The sequence below is a fragment of the Anser brachyrhynchus genome (assembly GCF_964034855.1).
Source record: "Anser brachyrhynchus genome assembly, chromosome: 3".
Taxonomy (NCBI): domain Eukaryota; kingdom Metazoa; phylum Chordata; class Aves; order Anseriformes; family Anatidae; genus Anser; species Anser brachyrhynchus.
In genome coordinates this window covers 13963817-13979499 of record NC_137696.1, presented here as the reverse complement: position 1 = coordinate 13979499, position 15683 = coordinate 13963817, and positions in this window count along the sequence as shown.

Below are 15683 nucleotides of genomic sequence, written 5' to 3'. Positions count from 1 at the left end.
TCAAAAGCCACATCCCACATAACTAATACCATAAATACGCTGAAGATGAGGTAAGTCGTAACAAGGTAAGTGTACCGGAAGGTGTACTTAGAATATCAAGACGTAGCTATAACACCAAAGCACTCAGCTTACACCTGATTTGTACACCTCCTTTTGACCTCACAGAGGGTGAATCTGAGCTAGTCTCAGGGTTTAACGTTGAATACGCCGCAGGACCCTTCGCCTTATTCTTCCTAGCTGAATATGCGAACATTATGCTAATAAATACACTTACAGCCATCATATTCCTAAACCCAAGCGCCCTAGGGCCACCCACAGAACTATTCCCCGTCATCCTAGCCACAAAAGTCCTCCTACTATCTTCTGGTTTCTTATGGGTCCGAGCTTCATACCCACGATTCCGATATGACCAACTAATGCACCTACTATGAAAAAACTTCCTACCCCTCACACTAGCTCTGTGCCTCTGACACATCAGCATACCTATCTGCTATGCAGGCCTACCTCCTTACATAAGGAAATGTGCCTGAACTACAAAGGGTCACTATGATAAAGTGAACATAGAGGTATAACAGCCCTCTCATTTCCTGTTGACCTTAGAAAAGTAGGAATTGAACCCACACAAGAGAAATTAAAATTCTCCATACTTCCCTTATATTATTTTCTAGTAGAGTCAGCTAATCAAGCTATCGGGCCCATACCCCGAAAATGATGGTTTAACCCCCTCCTCTACTAATGAACCCTTACGCGACCCCAATCATAACCTTCAGCCTCATCTTGGGCACCACAATCACAATTTCCAGCAACCACTGAGTTCTGGCCTGGACAGGACTGGAGATCAACACACTAGCCATCATTCCCCTAATTGCCAAATCCCACCACCCACGAGCAGTAGAAGCCGCAACGAAATACTTCCTAACCCAAGCAGCTGCTTCCGCCCTGGTCCTATTCTCTAGCATAACCAATGCCTGAGTCACCGGCCAATGAGACATCACACAAATAAACCACCCAACCTCCTGTCTACTACTGACAGCAGCAATCGCTATTAAACTGGGCCTAGTGCCATTTCACTTCTGATTCCCAGAAGTACTACAAGGATCGCCACTAATAACAGCCCTGCTACTCTCGACCCTCATAAAATTCCCCCCACTAACCCTGCTCCTACTAATATCCAAATCCCTCGACCCAGCTCTACTCACCGCCATGGCCCTAGCCTCAACAGCACTAGGAGGCTGAATAGGACTGAACCAAACACAAACACGCAAAATCCTAGCCTTCTCGTCCATCTCCCACTTAGGCTGAATCGCCATCATCCTAGTTTACAGCCCCAAATTGGCCTTACTTACCTTCTACCTATACACAATCATAACATCAGCCGTATTCCTAGCCCTTAACAAAATCAAAGCCCTTAACCTATCCATGATCACAACCTCATGAACAAAAACCCCAGTGCTAAACGCCACCCTAATACTAGTACTTTTATCCCTAGCAGGCCTCCCCCCATTAACAGGCTTTATACCAAAGTGACTTATCATCCAAGAACTAACTAAACAGGAAATAACACCAGCAGCCATGGCAATTGCCATGCTATCACTGCTCAGCCTCTTCTTCTACCTACGCCTCGCATACCACTCAACAATTACCCTTCCCCCCAACTCCTCTAACCACATAAAACAATGATACACTAGCAAAGCCCCAAGCACACCTACTGCGGTCCTTGCCTCACTATCAATCCTCTTACTTCCCCTGTCCCCAATAATACATGCCATTGTCTAGAAACTTAGGATAACACCCCAAACCGAAGGCCTTCAAAGCCTTAAATAAGAGTTAAACCCTCTTAGTTTCTGCACATTAAGACTTACAGAATATTAACCTGTATCTTCTGAATGCAAGTCAGACGCTTTAATTAAGCTAAAGCCTCCCTAGACAGATGGGCTTCGATCCCACAAAACTCTAGTTAACAGCTAAATGCCTAAACCAATTGGCTTCTGCCTACAAAGACCCTGACGCACCCTAGTGCGCATCGATGAGCTTGCAACTCAACATGAATTTCACTACAGAGCCGATAAGAAGAGGAATTAAACCTCTGTAAAAAGGACTACAGCCTAACGCTTCAACACTCAGCCATCTTACCCGTCACCTTCATCAACCGATGACTATTTTCCACTAACCATAAGGATATTGGCACCCTGTACCTCATCTTCGGGGCATGAGCAGGAATAGTCGGCACCGCACTCAGCCTATTAATCCGCGCAGAACTAGGACAACCAGGAACTCTCCTAGGCGACGACCAAATTTACAATGTAATCGTTACCGCTCACGCCTTTGTAATAAGCTTCTTTATAGTCATACCCATCATGATCGGAGGATTCGGCAACTGATTAGTCCCCCTCATAATCGGTGCCCCCGACATAGCATTCCCGCGAATAAACAACATAAGCTTTTGACTCCTCCCCCCATCATTCCTCCTCCTACTAGCCTCATCCACTGTAGAAGCTGGCGCCGGCACAGGCTGAACTGTCTACCCTCCCCTAGCAGGTAACCTTGCCCACGCCGGAGCTTCAGTAGACCTGGCTATCTTCTCACTCCACTTAGCCGGTATCTCCTCCATCCTTGGGGCCATCAACTTTATCACCACAGCCATCAACATAAAACCCCCCGCACTCTCACAATACCAAACCCCACTATTTGTCTGATCCGTACTAATTACCGCCATCCTACTCCTTCTATCACTCCCCGTACTCGCCGCCGGTATTACAATATTACTAACTGATCGAAACCTAAACACCACATTCTTCGACCCCGCTGGAGGAGGAGACCCAATCCTGTACCAACACCTATTCTGATTCTTCGGACACCCAGAAGTCTATATTCTGATCCTACCGGGGTTCGGAATCATCTCACACGTAGTCACATACTACTCAGGCAAAAAGGAGCCCTTCGGCTACATGGGAATAGTCTGAGCCATACTATCCATCGGCTTCCTAGGATTCATCGTCTGAGCTCACCACATGTTTACAGTAGGAATAGACGTTGATACCCGAGCCTACTTTACATCAGCCACTATAATCATTGCCATCCCTACCGGAATCAAAGTATTTAGCTGACTAGCCACCCTGCACGGAGGAACAATCAAATGAGACCCCCCCCAATACTATGAGCTCTAGGATTTATCTTCCTATTTACCATCGGAGGATTAACAGGAATCGTTCTTGCAAACTCTTCCCTAGACATCGCCCTGCACGACACGTACTACGTAGTTGCCCACTTCCACTACGTCCTATCCATAGGCGCCGTCTTTGCCATTCTAGCAGGATTTACTCACTGATTCCCACTACTCACTGGGTTTACCCTACACCAAACATGAGCAAAAGCCCACTTCGGGGTAATATTTACAGGAGTAAACCTAACGTTCTTCCCCCAGCACTTCCTAGGCCTAGCATCCCCAGTGGTGCCAGTGCACTCTCTGGAGTCACAGCACTGCATCCCCAGTGGTGCCAGTGCACTCTCTGGACTCACTGCAGTGCATCCCCAGTGGTGCCAGTGCACTCTCTGGACTCACTGAAGTGCATCGCCAGTGGTGCCAGTGCACTCTCTGGACTCACTGAAGTGCATTCTCAGTGGTGCCAGTGCACTCTCTGGACTCACTGCAGTGCATCCCCAGTGGTGCCAGTACACTCACTGGACTCACTGCACTGCATCCCCAGTGGTGCCAGTGCACTCTCTGGACTCACTAAACTGCATCACCAGTGGTGCCTCTGCACTCTCTGGACTCACTGCACTGCTTCCCCAGTGGTGCCAGTGCACTCACTGGACTCACTGCAGTGCATCCCCACTGGTGCCAGTGCACTCTCTGGGCTCACTGCACTGCATCCCCAGTGGTGCCAGTGCAATCTCTGGACTCACTGCACTGCATCCCCAGTGGTGCCAGTGCACTCTCTGGACTCACTGCACTGCATGTCCAGTGGTGCCAGTGCACTCTCTGGACTCACTGCACTGCATCCCCAGTGGTGCCAGTACACTCACTGGACTCACTGCACTGCATCCCCAGTGGTGCCAGTGCACTCTCTGGACTCACTGCACTGCATCCCCAGTGCTGCCAGTGCACTCTCTGGACTCACTGCACTGCATCCCCACTGGTGCCAGTGTACTCTCTGGACTCACTGCAGTGCATCACCAGTGGTGCCAGTGAACTCTCTGGACTCACTGCACTGCATCCCCAGTGGTGTCAGTGCACTCTCTGGACTCACTGAAGTGCATCCCCAGTTGTGCCAGTGCACTCTCTGGACTCACTGCACTGCATCCCCAGTGGTGCCAGTGCAATCTCTGGACTCACTGAAGTGCATCCCCAGTGGTGCCAGTGCACTCTCTGGACTCAATGCACTGCATCCCCAGTGGTGCCAGTGCACTCTCTGGACTCACTGTACTGCATCACCAGTGCTGCCAGTGCACTCTCTGGACTCACTGCAGTGCATTCCCAGTGGTGCCAGTGCACTCTTTGGACTCACTGCACCGCAGCCCCATTGGTGCCAGTGCACTCTCTGGACTCACTGCACTGCATCACAGGTGGTGCCAGTGCACTCTCTGGACTCACTGCACTGCATCCCCAGTGGTGCCAGTGCACTCTCTGGACTCACTGCACTGCATCCCCAGTGGTGCCAGTGCACTCTCTGCACTCACTTCTCTGTATTCCCAGTGGTGCCAGTGAAGTCTCTGGACTCACTGCACTGCATCCACAGTGGTGCCAGTGCAATCTCTGGACTCACTGCAGTGCATCGCCAGTGGTGCCAGTGCACTCTCTGGACTCACTGCACTGCATCCCCAGTGGTGCCAGTGCACTCTCTGGACTCACTGCACTGCATCCCCAGTGCTGCCAGTGCACTCTCTGGACTCACTGCAGTGCATCCCCAGTTGTGCAAGTTCACTCTCTCGAGTCACTGCACTACATCCCCAGTGGTACCAGTGCACTCACTGGACTCACTGTACTGCATCATCTGTGGTGCCAGTGCACTCTCTGGACTCACTGCAATGCATCCCCAGTGGTGCCAGTGCACTCTCTGGACTCACTGCACTGCATCCCCAGTGGTGCCAGTGCATTCACTGGACACACTGTACTGCATCACAGGTGGTGCCAGTGCACTCTCTGCACTCACTGCACAGCATCCCCAGTGGTGCCAGTGCATTCACTGGACTCACTGGACTGCATCACCAGTGGTGCCAGTGCACTCTCTGGACTCACTGCACTGCATCCCCAGTGGTGCCAGTGCACTCCCTGCACTCACTGCACTGCATCCCCAGTGGTGCCAGAGCACTCTCTGGACTCACTGCACTGCATCCCCAGTGGTGCCAGTGCACTCTCTGGACTCACTGCACCGCATCCCCAGTGGTGTCAGTACACTCTCTGGACTCACTGAAGTGCATCCCCAGTGGTGCCAGTGCACTCTCTGGACTCACTAAACTGCATCACCAGTGGTGCCAGTGCACTCTCTGGACTCACTGCACTGCATCCCCATTGGTGCCAGTGCAATCTCTGGACTCACTGTAGCGCATCCCCAGTGGTGCCAGTGCACTCTCTGGACTCACTGCAGTGCATCCCCAGTGGTGCCAGTGCACTCTCTGGACTCACTGCACTGCATCCCCAGTGGTGCCAGTGCACTCTCTGCACTCACTGCACTGCATTCCCAGTGGTGCCAGTGAAGTCTCTGGACTCACTGCACTGCATCCCCAGTGGTGCCAGTGCACTCTCTGGACTCACTGCACTGCATCCCCACTGCTGCCAGTGCACTCTCTGGACTCACTGCAGAGCATCCCCAGTGGTGCCAGTGCACTCTCTGGTCTCACTGCACTGCATCCAAAGTGGTGCCAGTGCACTCTCTCGAGTCACTGCACTACATCCCCAGTAGTGCCAGTGCACTCACTGGACTCACTGTACTGCATCATCGGTGGTGCCAGTGCACTCTCTGGACTCACTTCACTGCATCCCCAGTGGTGCCAGTGCACTCTCTGGACTCACTGCACTGCAGGCCCAGTGGTACCAGTGCACTCACTGGACTCACTGTACTGCATCCCCAGTGGTGCCAGTGCACTCTCTGGACTCACTGCACTGCATGCCCAGTGGTTCCAGTGCATTCACTGGACTCACTGTACTGCATCTCCAGTGGTGCCAGTGCACTCTCTGGACTCACTGCACTGCATCCCCAGTGGTGCCAGTGAGCTCTCTGGACTCACTGCTCTGCATCCCCAGTGGTGCCAGTGTACTCACAGGATTCACTGCACTGCATCCCCAGTGGTGCTAGTGCACTCTCTGGACTCACTGCAGTGCATCCCCAGTGGTGCCAGTGCACTCTCTGGACTCACTGAAGTGCATTCTCAGTGGTGCCAGTGCACTCTCTGGGCTCACTGAAGTACATCCCCAGTGGTGCCAGTACACTCACTGGACTCACTGCACTGCATCCCCAGTGGTGCCAGTGCACTCTCTGGACTCACTGCACTGCATCCCCAGTGGTGCCAGTGCACTCTCTGGACTCACTGTAGTGCATCCGCAGTGGTGCCAGTGCACTCTCTGGACTCACTGCAGTGCATCCCCAGTGGTGCCAGTGCACTCTCTGCACTCACTTCACTGCATCCCCAGTGGTGCCAGTGCACTCTCTGGACTCACTGCACTGCATCCCCAGTGGTGCCAGTGAAGTCTTTGGACTCACTGCACTGCATCCCCAGTGGTGCCAGTGCACTCTGTGGAGTCACTGAAGTGCATCCCCAGTGGTGCCAGTGCACTCTCTGGACTCACTGCACTGCATGTCCAGTGGTGCCAGTGCACTCTCTGGACTCACTGTACTGCATCCCCACTGGTGCCAGTGCACTATGTGGACTCACTGTACTGCATCCCCAGTGGTGACAGTGCACTCTCTGGACTAACTGCAGTGCATCCCCAGTGGTGCCAGTGCACTCTCTGGACTCACTGCAGTGCATCCCCAGTGGTGCCAGTGCACTCTCTGGTCTCACTGCACTGCATCCCCAGTGGTGCCAGTGCAGTCTCTGGACTCACTGCACTGCATCCCCAGTGGTGCCAGTGCACTGTCTGGACTCACTGCAGTGCATCCCCAGTGGTGTCAGTGCACTCTCTGGACTCACTGTACTGCACCCCCAGTGGTGCCAGTGCACTCTCTGGACTCACTGAACTGCATCCCCAGTGTTGTCAGTGCACTCTCTGGACTCACTGAAGTGCATCCCCAGTTGTGCCAGTGCACTCTCTGGACTCAATGCACTGCATCCCCAGTGGTGCCAGTGCACTCTCTGGACTCAGTGCACTGCATCCCCAGTGGTGCCAGTGCAATCTCTGGACTCACTGTAGTGCATCCCCAGTGGTGCCAGTGCACTCTCTGGACTCACTGCAGTGCATCCCCAGTGGTGCCAGTGCACTCTCTGGACTCACTGTACTGCATCACCAGTGGTGCCAGTGCACTCTCTGGACTCACTGCAGTGCATCCACAGTGGTGCCAGTGCACTCTCTGGACTCACTGCACTGCAGCCCCGGTGGTGCCAGTGCAATCTCTGGACTCACTGCACTGCATCCCCAGTGGTGCCAGTGCACTCTCTGGACTCACTGCACTGCATCCCCAGTTTTGCCAGTGCGCTCTCTGGACTCACTGCAGTGCATCCCCAGTGGTGCCAGTGCACTCTCTGGAGTCACTGCAGTGCATCGCCAGTGGTGCCAGTGCACTCTCTGGACTCACTGCACTGCATGCCCAGTGGTGCCAGTGAACTCTCTGGACTCACTGCACTGCATCCCCACTGGTACCAGTGCACTCTGTGGACTCACTGTACTGCATCCCCAGTGGTGACAGTGCACTCTCTGGACTCACTGCAGTGCATCCCCAGTGGTGCCAGTGCACTCTCTGGACTCACTGCAGTGCATCCCCAGTGGTGCCAGTGCACTCTCTGGACTCACTGCACTGCATCCCCAGTGGTGCCAGTGCACTCTCTGGACTCACTGCAGTGCATCCACAGTGGTGCCAGTGCACTCACTGGACTCACTGCAGTGCATTCCCTCTGGTACCAGTGCACTCTCTGGACTCACTGCACTGCATCCCCGGTGGAGCCAGTGCACTCTCTGGACTCACTGTACTGCATCACCAGTGCTGCCAGTGCACTCTCTGGACTCACTGCAGTGCATTCCCAGTGGTGCCAGTGCACTCTTTGGACTCACTGCACCGCAGCCCCATTGGTGCCAGTGCACTCTCTGGACTCACTGCACTGCATCACAGGTGGTGCCAGTGCACTCTCTGGACTCACTGCACTGCATCCCCAGTGGTGCCAGTGCACTCTCTGGACTCACTGCACTGCATCCCCAGTGGTGCCAGTGCACTCTCTGCACTCACTTCTCTGTATTCCCAGTGGTGCCAGTGAAGTCTCTGGACTCACTGCACTGCATCCACAGTGGTGCCAGTGCAATCTCTGGACTCACTGCAGTGCATCGCCAGTGGTGCCAGTGCACTCTCTGGACTCACTGCACTGCATCCCCAGTGGTGCCAGTGCACTCTCTGGACTCACTGCACTGCATCCCCAGTGCTGCCAGTGCACTCTCTGGACTCACTGCAGTGCATCCCCAGTTGTGCAAGTTCACTCTCTCGAGTCACTGCACTACATCCCCAGTGGTACCAGTGCACTCACTGGACTCACTGTACTGCATCATCTGTGGTGCCAGTGCACTCTCTGGACTCACTGCAATGCATCCCCAGTGGTGCCAGTGCACTCTCTGGACTCACTGCACTGCATCCCCAGTGGTGCCAGTGCATTCACTGGACACACTGTACTGCATCACAGGTGGTGCCAGTGCACTCTCTGCACTCACTGCACAGCATCCCCAGTGGTGCCAGTGCATTCACTGGACTCACTGGACTGCATCACCAGTGGTGCCAGTGCACTCTCTGGACTCACTGCACTGCATCCCCAGTGGTGCCAGTGCACTCCCTGCACTCACTGCACTGCATCCCCAGTGGTGCCAGAGCACTCTCTGGACTCACTGCACTGCATCCCCAGTGGTGCCAGTGCACTCTCTGGACTCACTGCACTGCATCCCCATTGGTGCCAGTGCAATCTCTGGACTCACTGCAGTGCATCCCCAGTGGTGCCAGTGCACTCTCTGGACTCACTGAAGTGCATTCTCAGTGGTGCCAGTGCACTCTCTGGGCTCACTGAAGTACATCCCCAGTGGTGCCAGTACACTCACTGGACTCACTGCACTGCATCCCCAGTGGTGCCAGTGCACTCTCTGGACTCACTGCACTGCATCCCCAGTGGTGCCAGTGCACTCTCTGGACTCACTGTAGTGCATCCGCAGTGGTGCCAGTGCACTCTCTGGACTCACTGCAGTGCATCCCCAGTGGTGCCAGTGCACTCTCTGGAGTCACTGCAGTGCATCGCCAGTGGTGCCAGTGCACTCTCTGGACTCACTGCACTGCATGCCCAGTGGTGCCAGTGAACTCTCTGGACTCACTGCACTGCATCCCCACTGGTACCAGTGCACTCTGTGGACTCACTGTACTGCATCCCCAGTGGTGACAGTGCACTCTCTGGACTCACTGCAGTGCATCCCCAGTGGTGCCAGTGCACTCTCTGGACTCACTGCAGTGCATCCCCAGTGGTGCCAGTGCACTCTCTGGACTCACTGCACTGCATCCCCAGTGGTGCCAGTGCACTCTCTGGACTCACTGCAGTGCATCCACAGTGGTGCCAGTGCACTCACTGGACTCACTGCAGTGCATTCCCTCTGGTACCAGTGCACTCTCTGGACTCACTGCACTGCATCCCCGGTGGAGCCAGTGCACTCTCTGGACTCACTGTACTGCATCACCAGTGCTGCCAGTGCACTCTCTGGACTCACTGCAGTGCATTCCCAGTGGTGCCAGTGCACTCTTTGGACTCACTGCACCGCAGCCCCATTGGTGCCAGTGCACTCTCTGGACTCACTGCACTGCATCACAGGTGGTGCCAGTGCACTCTCTGGACTCACTGCACTGCATCCCCAGTGGTGCCAGTGCACTCTCTGGACTCACTGCACTGCATCCCCAGTGGTGCCAGTGCACTCTCTGCACTCACTTCTCTGTATTCCCAGTGGTGCCAGTGAAGTCTCTGGACTCACTGCACTGCATCCACAGTGGTGCCAGTGCAATCTCTGGACTCACTGCAGTGCATCGCCAGTGGTGCCAGTGCACTCTCTGGACTCACTGCACTGCATCCCCAGTGGTGCCAGTGCACTCTCTGGACTCACTGCACTGCATCCCCAGTGCTGCCAGTGCACTCTCTGGACTCACTGCAGTGCATCCCCAGTTGTGCAAGTTCACTCTCTCGAGTCACTGCACTACATCCCCAGTGGTACCAGTGCACTCACTGGACTCACTGTACTGCATCATCTGTGGTGCCAGTGCACTCTCTGGACTCACTGCAATGCATCCCCAGTGGTGCCAGTGCACTCTCTGGACTCACTGCACTGCATCCCCAGTGGTGCCAGTGCATTCACTGGACACACTGTACTGCATCACAGGTGGTGCCAGTGCACTCTCTGCACTCACTGCACAGCATCCCCAGTGGTGCCAGTGCATTCACTGGACTCACTGGACTGCATCACCAGTGGTGCCAGTGCACTCTCTGGACTCACTGCACTGCATCCCCAGTGGTGCCAGTGCACTCCCTGCACTCACTGCACTGCATCCCCAGTGGTGCCAGAGCACTCTCTGGACTCACTGCACTGCATCCCCAGTGGTGCCAGTGCACTCTCTGGACTCACTGCACTGCATCCCCATTGGTGCCAGTGCAATCTCTGGACTCACTGCAGTGCATCCCCAGTGGTGCCAGTGCACTCTCTGGACTCACTGAAGTGCATTCTCAGTGGTGCCAGTGCACTCTCTGGGCTCACTGAAGTACATCCCCAGTGGTGCCAGTACACTCACTGGACTCACTGCACTGCATCCCCAGTGGTGCCAGTGCACTCTCTGGACTCACTGCACTGCATCCCCAGTGGTGCCAGTGCACTCTCTGGACTCACTGTAGTGCATCCGCAGTGGTGCCAGTGCACTCTCTGGACTCACTGCAGTGCATCCCCAGTGGTGCCAGTGCACTCTCTGCACTCACTTCACTGCATCCCCAGTGGTGCCAGTGCACTCTCTGGACTCACTGCAGTGCATCCCCAGTGGTGCCAGTGCACTCTCTGGACTCACTGAAGTGCATTCTCAGTGGTGCCAGTGCACTCTCTGGGCTCACTGAAGTACATCCCCAGTGGTGCCAGTACACTCACTGGACTCACTGCACTGCATCCCCAGTGGTGCCAGTGCACTCTCTGGACTCACTGCACTGCATCCCCAGTGGTGCCAGTGCACTCTCTGGACTCACTGTAGTGCATCCGCAGTGGTGCCAGTGCACTCTCTGGACTCACTGCAGTGCATCCCCAGTGGTGCCAGTGCACTCTCTGCACTCACTTCACTGCATCCCCAGTGGTGCCAGTGCACTCTCTGGACTCACTGCACTGCATCCCCAGTGGTGCCAGTGAAGTCTTTGGACTCACTGCACTGCATCCCCAGTGGTGCCAGTGCACTCTGTGGAGTCACTGAAGTGCATCCCCAGTGGTGCCAGTGCACTCTCTGGACTCACTGCACTGCATGTCCAGTGGTGCCAGTGCACTCTCTGGACTCACTGTACTGCATCCCCACTGGTGCCAGTGCACTATGTGGACTCACTGTACTGCATCCCCAGTGGTGACAGTGCACTCTCTGGACTAACTGCAGTGCATCCCCAGTGGTGCCAGTGCACTCTCTGGACTCACTGCAGTGCATCCCCAGTGGTGCCAGTGCACTCTCTGGTCTCACTGCACTGCATCCCCAGTGGTGCCAGTGCAGTCTCTGGACTCACTGCACTGCATCCCCAGTGGTGCCAGTGCACTGTCTGGACTCACTGCAGTGCATCCCCAGTGGTGTCAGTGCACTCTCTGGACTCACTGTACTGCACCCCCAGTGGTGCCAGTGCACTCTCTGGACTCACTGAACTGCATCCCCAGTGTTGTCAGTGCACTCTCTGGACTCACTGAAGTGCATCCCCAGTTGTGCCAGTGCACTCTCTGGACTCAATGCACTGCATCCCCAGTGGTGCCAGTGCACTCTCTGGACTCAGTGCACTGCATCCCCAGTGGTGCCAGTGCAATCTCTGGACTCACTGTAGTGCATCCCCAGTGGTGCCAGTGCACTCTCTGGACTCACTGCAGTGCATCCCCAGTGGTGCCAGTGCACTCTCTGGACTCACTGTACTGCATCACCAGTGGTGCCAGTGCACTCTCTGGACTCACTGCAGTGCATCCACAGTGGTGCCAGTGCACTCTCTGGACTCACTGCACTGCAGCCCCGGTGGTGCCAGTGCAATCTCTGGACTCACTGCACTGCATCCCCAGTGGTGCCAGTGCACTCTCTGGACTCACTGCACTGCATCCCCAGTTTTGCCAGTGCGCTCTCTGGACTCACTGCAGTGCATCCCCAGTGGTGCCAGTGCACTCTCTGGAGTCACTGCAGTGCATCGCGTGGTGCCAGTGCACTCTCTGGACTCACTGCACTGCATGCCCAGTGGTGCCAGTGAACTCTCTGGACTCACTGCACTGCATCCCCACTGGTACCAGTGCACTCTGTGGACTCACTGTACTGCATCCCCAGTGGTGACAGTGCACTCTCTGGACTCACTGCAGTGCATCCCCAGTGGTGCCAGTGCACTCTCTGGACTCACTGCAGTGCATCCCCAGTGGTGCCAGTGCACTCTCTGGACTCACTGCACTGCATCCCCAGTGGTGCCAGTGCACTCTCTGGACTCACTGCAGTGCATCCACAGTGGTGCCAGTGCACTCACTGGACTCACTGCAGTGCATTCCCTCTGGTACCAGTGCACTCTCTGGACTCACTGCACTGCATCCCCGGTGGAGCCAGTGCACTCTCTGGACTCACTGTACTGCATCACCAGTGCTGCCAGTGCACTCTCTGGACTCACTGCAGTGCATTCCCAGTGGTGCCAGTGCACTCTTTGGACTCACTGCACCGCAGCCCCATTGGTGCCAGTGCACTCTCTGGACTCACTGCACTGCATCACAGGTGGTGCCAGTGCACTCTCTGGACTCACTGCACTGCATCCCCAGTGGTGCCAGTGCACTCTCTGGACTCACTGCACTGCATCCCCAGTGGTGCCAGTGCACTCTCTGCACTCACTTCTCTGTATTCCCAGTGGTGCCAGTGAAGTCTCTGGACTCACTGCACTGCATCCACAGTGGTGCCAGTGCAATCTCTGGACTCACTGCAGTGCATCGCCAGTGGTGCCAGTGCACTCTCTGGACTCACTGCACTGCATCCCCAGTGGTGCCAGTGCACTCTCTGGACTCACTGCACTGCATCCCCAGTGCTGCCAGTGCACTCTCTGGACTCACTGCAGTGCATCCCCAGTTGTGCAAGTTCACTCTCTCGAGTCACTGCACTACATCCCCAGTGGTACCAGTGCACTCACTGGACTCACTGTACTGCATCATCTGTGGTGCCAGTGCACTCTCTGGACTCACTGCAATGCATCCCCAGTGGTGCCAGTGCACTCTCTGGACTCACTGCACTGCATCCCCAGTGGTGCCAGTGCATTCACTGGACACACTGTACTGCATCACAGGTGGTGCCAGTGCACTCTCTGCACTCACTGCACAGCATCCCCAGTGGTGCCAGTGCATTCACTGGACTCACTGGACTGCATCACCAGTGGTGCCAGTGCACTCTCTGGACTCACTGCACTGCATCCCCAGTGGTGCCAGTGCACTCCCTGCACTCACTGCACTGCATCCCCAGTGGTGCCAGAGCACTCTCTGGACTCACTGCACTGCATCCCCAGTGGTGCCAGTGCACTCTCTGGACTCACTGCACCGCATCCCCAGTGGTGTCAGTACACTCTCTGGACTCACTGAAGTGCATCCCCAGTGGTGCCAGTGCACTCTCTGGACTCACTAAACTGCATCACCAGTGGTGCCAGTGCACTCTCTGGACTCACTGCACTGCATCCCCATTGGTGCCAGTGCAATCTCTGGACTCACTGTAGCGCATCCCCAGTGGTGCCAGTGCACTCTCTGGACTCACTGCAGTGCATCCCCAGTGGTGCCAGTGCACTCTCTGGACTCACTGCACTGCATCCCCAGTGGTGCCAGTGCACTCTCTGCACTCACTGCACTGCATTCCCAGTGGTGCCAGTGAAGTCTCTGGACTCACTGCACTGCATCCCCAGTGGTGCCAGTGCACTCTCTGGACTCACTGCACTGCATCCCCACTGCTGCCAGTGCACTCTCTGGACTCACTGCAGAGCATCCCCAGTGGTGCCAGTGCACTCTCTGGTCTCACTGCACTGCATCCAAAGTGGTGCCAGTGCACTCTCTCGAGTCACTGCACTACATCCCCAGTAGTGCCAGTGCACTCACTGGACTCACTGTACTGCATCATCGGTGGTGCCAGTGCACTCTCTGGACTCACTTCACTGCATCCCCAGTGGTGCCAGTGCACTCTCTGGACTCACTGCACTGCAGGCCCAGTGGTACCAGTGCACTCACTGGACTCACTGTACTGCATCCCCAGTGGTGCCAGTGCACTCTCTGGACTCACTGCACTGCATGCCCAGTGGTTCCAGTGCATTCACTGGACTCACTGTACTGCATCTCCAGTGGTGCCAGTGCACTCTCTGGACTCACTGCACTGCATCCCCAGTGGTGCCAGTGAGCTCTCTGGACTCACTGCTCTGCATCCCCAGTGGTGCCAGTGTACTCACAGGATTCACTGCACTGCATCCCCAGTGGTGCTAGTGCACTCTCTGGACTCACTGCAGTGCATCCCCAGTGGTGCCAGTGCACTCTCTGGACTCACTGAAGTGCATTCTCAGTGGTGCCAGTGCACTCTCTGGGCTCACTGAAGTACATCCCCAGTGGTGCCAGTACACTCACTGGACTCACTGCACTGCATCCCCAGTGGTGCCAGTGCACTCTCTGGACTCACTGCACTGCATCCCCAGTGGTGCCAGTGCACTCTCTGGACTCACTGTAGTGCATCCGCAGTGGTGCCAGTGCACTCTCTGGACTCACTGCAGTGCATCCCCAGTGGTGCCAGTGCACTCTCTGCACTCACTTCACTGCATCCCCAGTGGTGCCAGTGCACTCTCTGGACTCACTGCACTGCATCCCCAGTGGTGCCAGTGAAGTCTTTGGACTCACTGCACTGCATCCCCAGTGGTGCCAGTGCACTCTGTGGAGTCACTGAAGTGCATCCCCAGTGGTGCCAGTGCACTCTCTGGACTCACTGCACTGCATGTCCAGTGGTGCCAGTGCACTCTCTGGACTCACTGTACTGCATCCCCACTGGTGCCAGTGCACTATGTGGACTCACTGTACTGCATCCCCAGTGGTGACAGTGCACTCTCTGGACTAACTGCAGTGCATCCCCAGTGGTGCCAGTGCACTCTCTGGACTCACTGCAGTGCATCCCCAGTGGTGCCAGTGCACTCTCTGGTCTCACTGCACTGCATCCCCAGTGGTGCCAGTGCAGTCTCTGGACTCACTGCACTGCATCCCCAGTGGTGCCAGTGCACTGTCTGGACTCACTGCAGTGCATCCCCAGTGGTGTCAGTGCACTCTCTGGACT